Source organism: Coturnix japonica, chromosome 8 (assembly GCF_001577835.2).
Source record: "Coturnix japonica isolate 7356 chromosome 8, Coturnix japonica 2.1, whole genome shotgun sequence".
Classification (NCBI taxonomy): domain Eukaryota; kingdom Metazoa; phylum Chordata; class Aves; order Galliformes; family Phasianidae; genus Coturnix; species Coturnix japonica.
In genome coordinates, this window is record NC_029523.1 from 9,415,305 (window position 1) to 9,426,452 (window position 11,148).

The window sequence follows — 11,148 nt, forward strand, 5'->3', positions numbered from 1 at the left end:
TTTTCCTCTTCGAAGTCTGAGAATTGCAGCTCAGCATTTTTGGGGGAAATACCAAACTTCTGAACAAACAGGCAAACACTTCTTGAAAAGTGATTCACAACCAGCTTTTGTGACATTCCTGGCCACAGATGGGCCAGCAAGGAAGGAAGAGGGGGTCTCTGTTGCCGGACACAAGCGTTATCGCCTTCTGCAGTGGTCCACTCCTTCGAGCAGCACCCCTGAGAAAGAATGCTCATTCTGCTTCTGCTTATCTTTGTAATCATAAGCAGAAGTACTGTGGCACAACAACACCCACCATTCACCCTCCTAGATAGTTAGCAGTCGCCAGTCTTATCATCAGAAAGGCCTCATGAAGCAAGCTTTGAGACAACAAAAAGAAAACCAGTTCTGTCTTTCACACCTTTTACCTGCAAACTGCTGCCAGAGGCATCCTGGAGTTGCTATAGCCCTTGAAATCTGCAGTGCATCTGCTTCTCATGCAGCACTGCCAGCACCGCAGCACTGAGAGGAGGCAGCAGGCTAAGGGTTGCTCTGCAGAGCTGACTTTCTTGCACCATACAAACTATGGACACCTTTTCCATATCTACAAGGTATAGTTTTTTGGCTGCTTAATATGTTCCTCTAGATATGGGATCTAGATCTGAGATCTAGCAAGATCTAAGATAGCAAGCATCTGCCAGTGGGTTTGTGGAAAAATAACATCTCACTTCACCAACTGCTTCTCTGACCTAAATTCTGAGTAAGGGAGAGTGCAGTGAGCTTGGGAGCAAGCAGAGAGAGTTCAGAACTGAGAGCTGATAAAAGGTTTGATAATAAATGAAAGGTTTTCAGGCAGCAAACCTACAGGTGTACCTGGAAATGCAAAGAGAGAATGGATAAAATGACTTTGGATAAGGACAAGATAAGCAAGTCCTAAGTCAAGGAGGAGTCAGGGCAGGTAAAGTCGAATTCAAGAGAGTTTTCATTAAGAGAATTTTAGGATGACAATGAATTGAATCTGTAGGTTGAAAATGGTAAAGGGAAGTGCTGTACAGGCTACATATGAAAAAAAGGAGGACATCACAAAATTACAAATAGTACCTCTTCCACTCTGGTTTGCTTCTTTGTCTGCTCATTTTCTATTTGGAATCTGAGAAATCCTGGTAAGGTCCAGAGTGTTTCTTTTTATTATTTCCTTCCTCAGACTTTTTGCTCTGATTCTGCTGTTACTCATTCTCCCCCTAAATATACAGTTTTCCAGCCTCAACATTTCATTTCCGAAATGGTGGCTAGAGAATATAAAAATATAACATATTGATACCTGCAGGTAGCAGATTATTTGGTCAACAGCCTTCACTGATGAATTAAAAAAAATCTCAAATTTTTTAATTTTAGCCAAACTTGTGTGAGAATACTTCTTGCTCAATGTCATGCTGAGACACTCATATCCTTAAGGTAATCTTCTAAATAGTTATGTAGAAGGTAAAAAGAAGCATATGTGAATGAGTCATTCTTCTTATTCTTTGTATCACATCATAACAATATTTGTATGCTGAAAGTGTTGATAGAGGAACTGGGTAATCAGAATCTTACTAATGATTTTGCTACATACCTCCTTTGTTACTAGAACCCATAGCTTAGCCTTAAGCCTCAGTTGCTTAAACTGTAATATGAGTCTATAAATCCCTCTGCACTGTTGTAAGATGATAGTCATTAATCTTGGCAATGGGATCAGAAACTACAGTGGGAAAAAACTTAAAGAGAAGTAATTATACTAGAACTCCAAATAATGACAGATCATAATCCTGATCAGCTCCTAAAAACAGAATGACTGCAGAACTGGAAGAGACTGAGCTTTCATTTAAAGGTTTTAATTGTGTTTCCTTCTATACTTGGCAACTACAACTTTACAAATAGCTATGATGCTTCCCTTTTCCCATCTCATTTTCAAATCTCATTCATAAATGAATGTCATTCATAAATGAAAGGAAATGACAAGACATCCCATTAAAATACCACAGCAGTAAAGCTACTGTTGATTGTTCTCTGCAGCAGAGAATGTAATTTATTTCTTTGGTTTTTGCCAAGTGACATAAAAATAAACAATGAAAATCACTGAAAAACATTCAAAAGACAGACCATAAATGAACAAGACAAAACAAGAGAAATAAACAGAAGACAAAAATAGATGAAGGTAGATGATCTGTTGACTTCCTTTGAGAAAAGCAAGAAAACATTAGTTTCTTTTTGGAATTCATGCCCCAGGTATACAAAGTAAAAATATTTCTGTGAACTGATATAATATGAGCATATGCCTTGTTTCCTCTGGTAACCATCAGAATTCATATAAGCTGATTACACACTGCATTTTTTCATAGAATTGCAGAATATACCAAGTTAGAAGGGACCCACAGGGATCATTGAGTCCAACTCCTGGTTTCACACAGCACCACTCAATTGCAGCCCCTATGTCTGAGAAAAGGTGTCCCCAAATGCTCCTTGAGCTCTTGCAGTTTAGGGCCATGCCCTGGGGAGTCTGTGTGTTATAAAAGGAGAGGTTTTATGTTTTATTTGACTGCGTACATTAACTGAAGAATGCTGATAGAAAAACACTAACAACTTTCTCTCTTTTTCCTAAATATATATCTTTCTAATATTATAAACTTGTAAGATTATTACAAGTATACAACCATAAATAAATCATGCTGCAATTACCAGAGTAATATAGTAAAAAACAACACATAGGACTGACCAGATGTGTGAAATCTATTATTTCATGCAATTACCCAATTCTTGTTCTCGTTTCCAGAGTTGAAAGGTAAACATGCTTTCAGCTATAGTAGGAGTAGGAACTTGATGTTGTCTGGTAGGGATGGCTGATGAACTTTGCAGATGGAACAAGACATGTACATCTAAAATACATCAATAATTACTTGGCACCAGAAACATTTTTTTACCAGCATGTTGCAAACTCTCCATCTTAGGTATGATAACAACTTAACATGAAGGCCAAAATATTTCATCTTAATAGTCAGATTGCTTTTTTTCCAGTTTACTTGTGTTTAAATTCTCCATATGGAGAAAAGTGGAGCTACTTGTGTCTTATAATATTCATGGTGACAATCTCCTTATATATAAACAGGTCACATTGCAGACATTAAATATGTACATTATTAAAACTGGGAGAGATTTGCTCATATTAATGCAATTGGAAGCTACCAGACTAATATTAAAACAATAAAAACTGGGAATAGTCACTTGTACAGCTTTCAAAGGAAGTATGCAAGCAGAAGGATCTCAGTTGCCTCAGTTATTCTTTTAGCCCAACCACTGAAGAGATTCCTATTGCAATAAAGAACATAATGAAATCCCTATATCACTGAGATTTATAGCATTCCTTACACATCCCCATCTCTCTTATCCTCTAACACAAATCTTGGCCTCTTCCAGGCTCCAGGGAGAGAAGAGAACTGCTAAAGACACAGGTAGTTACTACCTCCATAGATCAGAGGAGGTAAGGATAACCTCCCAGGTATTTTGTATTGCCCTAGAATGGGAGTACTATGCATCCAACATAAGCCCTATGCTGTACTTGCTGACATCACACAGAATTTCTGATTCAGGAGTTCGGCAAGTCACTTTTTTGTCAGTGTTGCTGGTTCTTGCACAGACCCAATGCAAATTAGAGTTCTCCTCAAGCAGCCCACTCATCTGTGAAAAAAAAAACCAACAAAACCAAACAAACAAATAAAAAAACTACAAATAAATAAGGAAGCAGAGCGTAAGTGTAAAATAGTTGTCTCCTCACATGCATTTCTATGCTGCTGAATTTGTTTCCATACAGCCCTGAGGTAGTAAAGTAGAAAGTGTTACAGAATAGCAAAGTATCATGACTCATTAAACAAATAAGACATACTCCTACAAATAAACTCTACCTTTGGTTCAGATAGTTCATTTCCACCAAAGCATTACTGAGCTCTATCAAAATCCGAGATCAAGTGCAGGCCAAGCGTAGTATTCATCAATGTTTTTGGAACCAAATCCTACCTGTAAAAGAAACATCTGACAAATGTTAAACAAAAAACCATAAATGACATGGATGAATCAAAGAGGATATAAGTACATGCATGAGAGGGCTATTTATTCAGACACTGTCAAGCTGCAGCATAATACAGAGCAAGGACACAATTAAGTATTTTTTGTATCCCACGCAGGGAACAAATTATATGAGTTTTTAAGATTAATTCATTTTTATTGACCAAGAAACAACATCACTCATCTTTTGTTTGTTTCTGTCCACCTGTGAAAAAATAGCCTGAAAGGAGTCTCTCTAATTAACCTTCTGCCTTCTCTCAGGATGATCTACAAAGGGAACAGCTTTCCTTTCATGGGACGTAAAGGACATTCTGTGTATTTCTTCTGCTATTTTGAAATTAAGAATCTCATATCATTATTGTGGCTAAAGCACATTAGCAGAGTTAAATAATGAATCAGAAGTAATGCCAGCATTCTGCTTCTGAAGAGATTATACATGCAGTGTTCAGATTTTAAATAAATGTTATCAATATTATTTTTAGAAGCCAGCATCACAAAATTAAGGGCAAGTATGCAGAAACACTAAAAAAAGGGCTTTGCTTGGAAAACAAACAAAAAAAACCCCCAACACTAAAATATGATCTTTGGACTAGTATAAATCAGTTTCTGAAAAGGGATAAAAAGGAAAAGGAAGGGGAAAAGGAAAAGGAAGGGGAAAAGGGAAAACTTAACTGGTAGCTACCACATTGCAGTAGAGTCAACAAACATTTTGTAAAAGCAACATTAAGAATAAATAGTACAAAGATCTTACTTGCCTTCACAGCCAGAAGCTGGCAAGGTCATGAAGACAAAGAACTTAGAAGAAAACAGTTTTACAGCCTTCTAGTGCACCACTCTGAACAGGATGTTTCTGCCAAAGAAAATATTTTCTTTATGTAGCCAAGAAAGATATACAATGCAGATATATGGAACAAGTCATCATTTTTATAATGGACAAGTATTACTATATATATATTTGCAAATTTCACCACCTAGCTGCCGTAATTTAATACAACATGAAAGTAGGTAAAAGTTCATTTCATTTTAACCAATAACAAAATTCCAGGTTCTACAGGAAAGCCATAAACCAGAGATTTTTTGAAGGATAGTTCCTGGCCAGTTTTCTGAACACACATAGTTCAAAGAACCAGACTTAAAGCAAGACTCCTCTTTATATGTCCCATCACCATTGGTGGGGAATCAGATTCACATATCCAGTTTTGATTTGTTTCCCCAGAGAGCAGCAGAACGGCAGATACTGCTTTGTGCACTCTATTACACAGTTTACATCCACACATCTATTCTTTCATATTGGTGTTACATGCTGTTTAAACACTGTTAAACCTGTCACAAGCAAATAAAGGTAACTGGTAACATAAATTAAAGCAGTATCTCTATGTACTGAACGCATGTGCTGGCAGTCACATGGTGCAGATCATCTTGAAAGAGTTGCAAGAGCTACAATTTTTCAAAAATTGTAGTTACTTTCTCTGTTTGAGGTACATTTTCAGACTGGAACTCCCACGATACTTCATCCTAAAGGCTGTACTCTTGAGATTAGATCCTTCAAGGACAGGTAGTTAGAAAAATGTATTTTTTTAAAGAAGACTTTAACTAGTGGCTCTGACAGAATCCTGTGTATGCTTCCTATGGATCTAATCCAATTTAATTAATTAAAACGACTTCTGTTTATTTCATGGAGATTAGATGAGATATAATTTATTGTGTTGGTAGGGGTCTGGTTTTCCATCCAACACAATACTACCTGATCTCAAAGAAGGTCACTGTGGTGTCTCACGAAATTTGGAAGGAAAGTTGTTTACATCACTTAAGAAGAATGAACAGAGACTTCATAAAAAACTGGCTTGTAAAATTTATGGACACAGCTACTAACACTGTTCTCTCACACTGTATCTAAATTTTCTCAGACACCTCATCTAGATAGAGTGATCTCATGCATTTCAGTACTTGCCAGCAGTCAAGTTTTAACTACCAGTTTTTAATGTGTATTAACCAGTTTTTAATGTGTTCAGTAACAAAGAAGAATGGGGCAGCTGCCACCTTGGATTGGTCATTTAAATAATTATGATATTCACATAAAACTGCTGATGATTTCTAGATACACTTTTGGCTAAGCTACTTGGGATCCTAGATAAAGCTGAAGCAGATGTTTTTGCATGTGCAATGTTAATTCTACCACTGATTAGTTTTATATGAAAGAACAAACAATTTAGAAAACCAGAAAAGTAATACCTTGTCTTTCTTAAATAAGGATTTTATCTTCTTGAACAAAAGTTGAGGAGAGCTGGCTACTGTTCAAGGATGCCCTCCTGGCAGCACAAGAGGTCTCCATTCCCCTGAATAAGAAAGTGGGCAGGAGAGGTAGAAAACCGGCATGGCTCAGCAAGGACCTGCTAAGAGAACTGAGGGTGAAGAAAGGGGTGTACAAGCTCTGGAAACAAGAGCTGTGTCACCCGGGAAGAATACAGGGATTGCCGTCGAACTTGCAGATGTGGGATCAGGAAAGCCAAGGCGCAGGCAGAACTGGAACTTGGCGAGGGATGTGAAAAACAATAATAAAACCTTCTACAGGTACATTGGCCAGAAGAGACAGGCCAAAATGGGCGTACCTACTCTGGTTAAATTTAAAAGGAGAAATGGCTTCAACAGCATGAAGAGAAAGCTGAGGTGCCGATGAAGGTTCTTCACCTCGGTCTTCACTGGTGGCCAGGATTCTAGTCTTTTTTCACGTCCCTAAGTCTTGCACCCCCATACCTCTATGTGGGACCAAGGAGGTAATCCCTCCCCACTGTAAGGGTAGAGCAAGTCCGAGAGTGCCTCCTTAGACTGAATGAGTATAAGTCTATGGGGCCAGATGGCGTGCATCCCAGGGTCTTGAAGGAGCTGCTGAGGTGGTTGCTGAGCGCGCTCTCATCATATTTGAGAAGTCGTGGCTGTCAGGTGAGGTCCCGGATGATTGGAGGAAGGGTCACGTCACTCCCATTTACAAGAAGGGGAGCAGGGACGGACCCGGGTAACTACAGGCCGGTGAGTCTCACCTCTGTGCCTGGGAAGATTATGAGAAACAGATCCTCCTGGACAACATGCTTGATCACATAAAGAACAAGCATCGTGATCCGAGACAGCCAGCATGGCTTCACAGGGGAAGGTCATGCTAACTAATCTTGTGGCCTTTCTATGATGGAGTGACGGCGTTGGTGGATGAGGGAAGGCGACCGATGTCATTTACTGGACCTGAGCAAGGCCTTTGACATGGTCCCCCATCACATCCTCATCTCCAGATTGGAGGGAAGTGAGATTTGATGGGTGGACAACTAGAATGGATAAGCAATTGGTTGAAAGGCCGCAGACAGAGGGTGTGGTCAATGGCTCTATGTCCAGGTGGAGGGCCGGTAACGAGCGGGCTCCTCAAGGGGTCTGTCTTGGGACCGGTGCTCTTTAACATCTTCATTAATGACATCGATGAGGGAATGGAGTGCACCCTCAGCAAGTTTGCTGATGACACCAGCTGAGTGTGCAGTCGATACGGTGGAGGGAAAGATGCCATTCAGAGGGACCTGACAGGCTGGAAAGCTGGCTCGGGGAACCTAATGAGGTTCAAACACGGCAAAGTGCAAGGTTTTGCACTTGGGCCGGAAGAACCCCAGGCACACTGTACAGGCTGGAGGAGTTGTCCTTGAGAGCAGCTCGGCTGAAAAAGACCTAGGGGTCCTGATAGATGAGAAAACTTAACATGAGCCAGCAGTGCGCTCTGGCAGCCGGAAAGCAAATGGGATCCTGGGCTCCATCAGGAGAGGGGTGGTTCAGCAGGGATATCGGAGTGATCGTCCCTCTCTACTCTGCTCTTGTGAGGCCCCATCTGGAGTACTGTGTCCAGGTGTGGAGCCCCAGTACAAAAGAGATATGGAGATTTTGGGAAAGGGTCCAGAGGAGGGCCACAAAGATGAATCAGGGGGCTGGAACACCTCCCCTATGAGGACAGGCTGAGGGAGTTGGGTTTGTTCAGCCTGGAGAAGAGAAAGGTTGCGGGGTGACCTCATTGCAGCCTTTCCGTACCTGAAGGGAACTTACTCCCAGGAGGGGAGTAAACTCTTCGAAAGGGCTGATAAATAGCAGACAAAAAACAGGAAAAAAATGACTAGGGGAAATGAGTTTAAGTTGAGGCGAGGGAAGATTAGAGTTGGATGTATAGGGGAAATAAGTTCTTGTTAACTAGAAGGGTGCGTTAGAGTCTGGAACAGGCTGCCCAGTGAGGTTGTGGATGCCCCGTCCTTGGAGGTGTTCAAGACCAGGTTGGACAGGGCCCTGGGCAACCTGATCTAGTAAATGTGTATGTTTGGTGGCCCTGCTGGGCAGGGGGGTTGGAACTACATGATCCTTGAGGTCCCTTCCAACCCGGGTAATTCTGTGATTCTGTGATTCTGTGAAAAGTGACTGATGAGGAGAGCTTGTTTCTCACTCCACTGCTCTCTTTTGGAGGAAGAATGAGAATTATGTTTAACATTTAGCACAGGTTACATGCAGAAGGAAACACACTGAAATAAACTTATCTGCATTTACAAAAGTCTTCACAGGACACATAGCCACATCTTAGCTGCAACAGTAGTGTTTTAATGAGGTAAACTAAATTCATGTTAATTAGATAGCAATCTTTTGGGCAGTGAGTTTTGGTGACCAAAATTTAATTGGACTCAAGAAGACACTGCCTGAGCTCAGAGTTTAGCCACAGTTTGCAAAAGCCCAAATGTATCCCTTGTCACAATGATCTCTGTGAAACCAAGGGGAGATAGCCATTTGTCAACCCTGTGCTGTAAAGAAGATGCCATACTTGCTTTCTGACATCACTAGCAATAGTTGATAATGAAAATTAATGGTTATTACAAAGACAAACTCTTTCTTGAGAATATTGTAACAGCATTTGTACTAATACCGAGATTCTAAGGAACATCCCCAAGACAACTTTATTTGATCATAGAACTTATGTCTGGTCTTCACCTCCCTCTCTCTCCCAGCTTTACCACAAGTGACTTTGATTAGCACATTCTTAATAAGATGCTTCATTGAAAAAGAAAGCAAAGAGCGGGAAGGAAGGCACTGAGTTGTGGTTGGTAATTTAAGAACTGAAAGAAGCAGGGAGTGGAAATACATCAGGGATATATATGAGAAGCCAAAACATTCATGTTTGCTACAGGCAATGGAAGGCTCTTAAGAGAGGGCCCAGACACAGCACGAGTACTGCATTACCACATTCATCTCCAGAGAGCAGTGGGATTCACATACATGAGGAACATATGGGTGGTTTAATGCCACTGCTCACTTCACATTAGACAATTACTTTCAGCAAAAGGAAGTGCTTTACTCTTGTGACCCCATGGCTATCCAACTTCCCTGCTTTAAAATAATGAGACTCCTGAAGAATGCTAGAGAAAGGAGCACTATCATATAGGTCTTACACATTTGACAGCTAAGACACTGGTGCTGCATCTAACAATCCCCTAGATTTCCTAGATTCTGACCAACACAAACAGCCTTGGAACCATGAGAAAGGACAAGAGAAAGTTGCATAGGGGACATGCACCTGACTTCCAGATGACCATGACGCTTTTAATCAGGGAACAAGCAAAGAACCTTAGCCCAGATCCAACTGCATGTTTTAGTTACAATGATACTGCAGGAGCACTCAGGGATCCAGCCATGAATCAGAAACCCATCATGCCATCTCACATGCAAACACAATAAACAGACAAGGCTTCAAACAACTCTCATTTATCAGTAGTGATGTTTTAAAACTACTTTTTCTAGGAAAACCTGGATTTGTCATGAGGAATGGGGGCATATATCTCCACCATAACAACTAGAAGCCAAAGCCAGCAGAGGGCTAGGGTGGGACCTGCTGCCAAAGAGAGCAGCCCTTCACAGAATCATAGAATCACAAGGTTGAAAGAGACCTACAAGATCATCTAGTCCAACCATCCTCCCATTACCACTGCTACCACAAGCCATTAAATCAGATCTTGTAGCTCCTCATCCAGATGCCTCTTGAACACTGCCAGGGATGGCGACTCCACCACTTCCCTGGGCAGCCGTTCCAGTGTCTGACCACGCTCCGAGAAAAAAAGTTTTTTCTTATGTCTAATCTAAATCTCCTCTGGTACAACCTGTGGCCATTTCATTGGGTCCTGTTCATTGCCTGGGAGAAGAAGCCAAACCCCTCCTTATAACAACCAACCTTTATGAAGTTAGAGTGCAATGAGGTCTCTCCTGAGCCCCCTGTTCTCCAGACTAAACAATCCCATCTCCTTCAGTCACTCCTCATAAGACCTATGCTCCAGACCAGTTTTGCTGCCCTTCTCTGGACATGCTCCAGGGCCTCAATGTCTTTTGTGTAGTGAGGGGTCCAACACTGAACACAATACTCGAGGTGCTGCTTCACCAGTGTTGCGTACAGGGGTATGATTACCTCTCTGCTCCTACTGGTAACACTATTTCTAATGTAGGCCAGGATGCCACTGGCCGTCTTCACCACCTGGGCACACTGTCGGCTCATGTCCAGGTGAGCATCAACCAACACCCCCAGGTCACACTCCTCTTCACAGTCATCCCCAAGCCTGTAGCGCTGCATGGGGTTATTGTGCCAAAGTGCAGGACCTGGCACTTGGCCTTGTTGAACCTCATCCCATTCACCTCAGCCCACCGATACAGCTTATCTAGATCCCACTGAAGGGCCTCCCTACCCTCAGGCAGATCGACATCACCTCCCAACCGAGGGTACACTCAATCCCCTCATCTAGGTTATCAGTAAAGATATTAATCAAGATGGGTCCCAGTACCGACCCCTGAGGGACACCACTTGTAACAGGTCGCCAGCTGGACTTAACTCCATTAAGCACTACCCGTTAGGCACCGCCCTCTAGCCAGTTCCTTACCCAAAGAACAGTAAGGACCACGGGCCCCCACGGACTACAGCCCAGTTCCGGGGGAGGCTTCCGGGTGGGACGCTTCCCGCACTCCTCCCGGCCGGCAGCTGCTCCGCCTACCCCGCGCTGCTCGGCCTCGTTTCGCAGCGGAGCTCCG

At 41.9% G+C, this 11,148-nt stretch overlaps 1 long non-coding RNA gene across 2 annotated transcripts; it reads right to left on the reverse strand.

Moving 5' to 3' along the window:
• Positions 1-6: 6 nt before the first annotated feature.
• On the reverse strand, positions 7-11,115 carry LOC107317318. 2 transcript variants are annotated; one of them, XR_004308193.1, is made up of 3 exons: positions 11,001-11,115; positions 3,915-4,924; positions 7-3,690 (listed from the first exon to the last, which is right to left on the reverse strand). It is a non-coding gene; the product is annotated as an uncharacterized LOC107317318 (long non-coding RNA). The 2 variants fall into 2 exon arrangements; XR_004308192.1 differs by adding an exon at positions 6,307-6,464 and having other exon boundaries at positions 7-4,924; positions 11,001-11,110.
• Between the last annotated feature and the right edge of the window lie 33 nt (positions 11,116-11,148).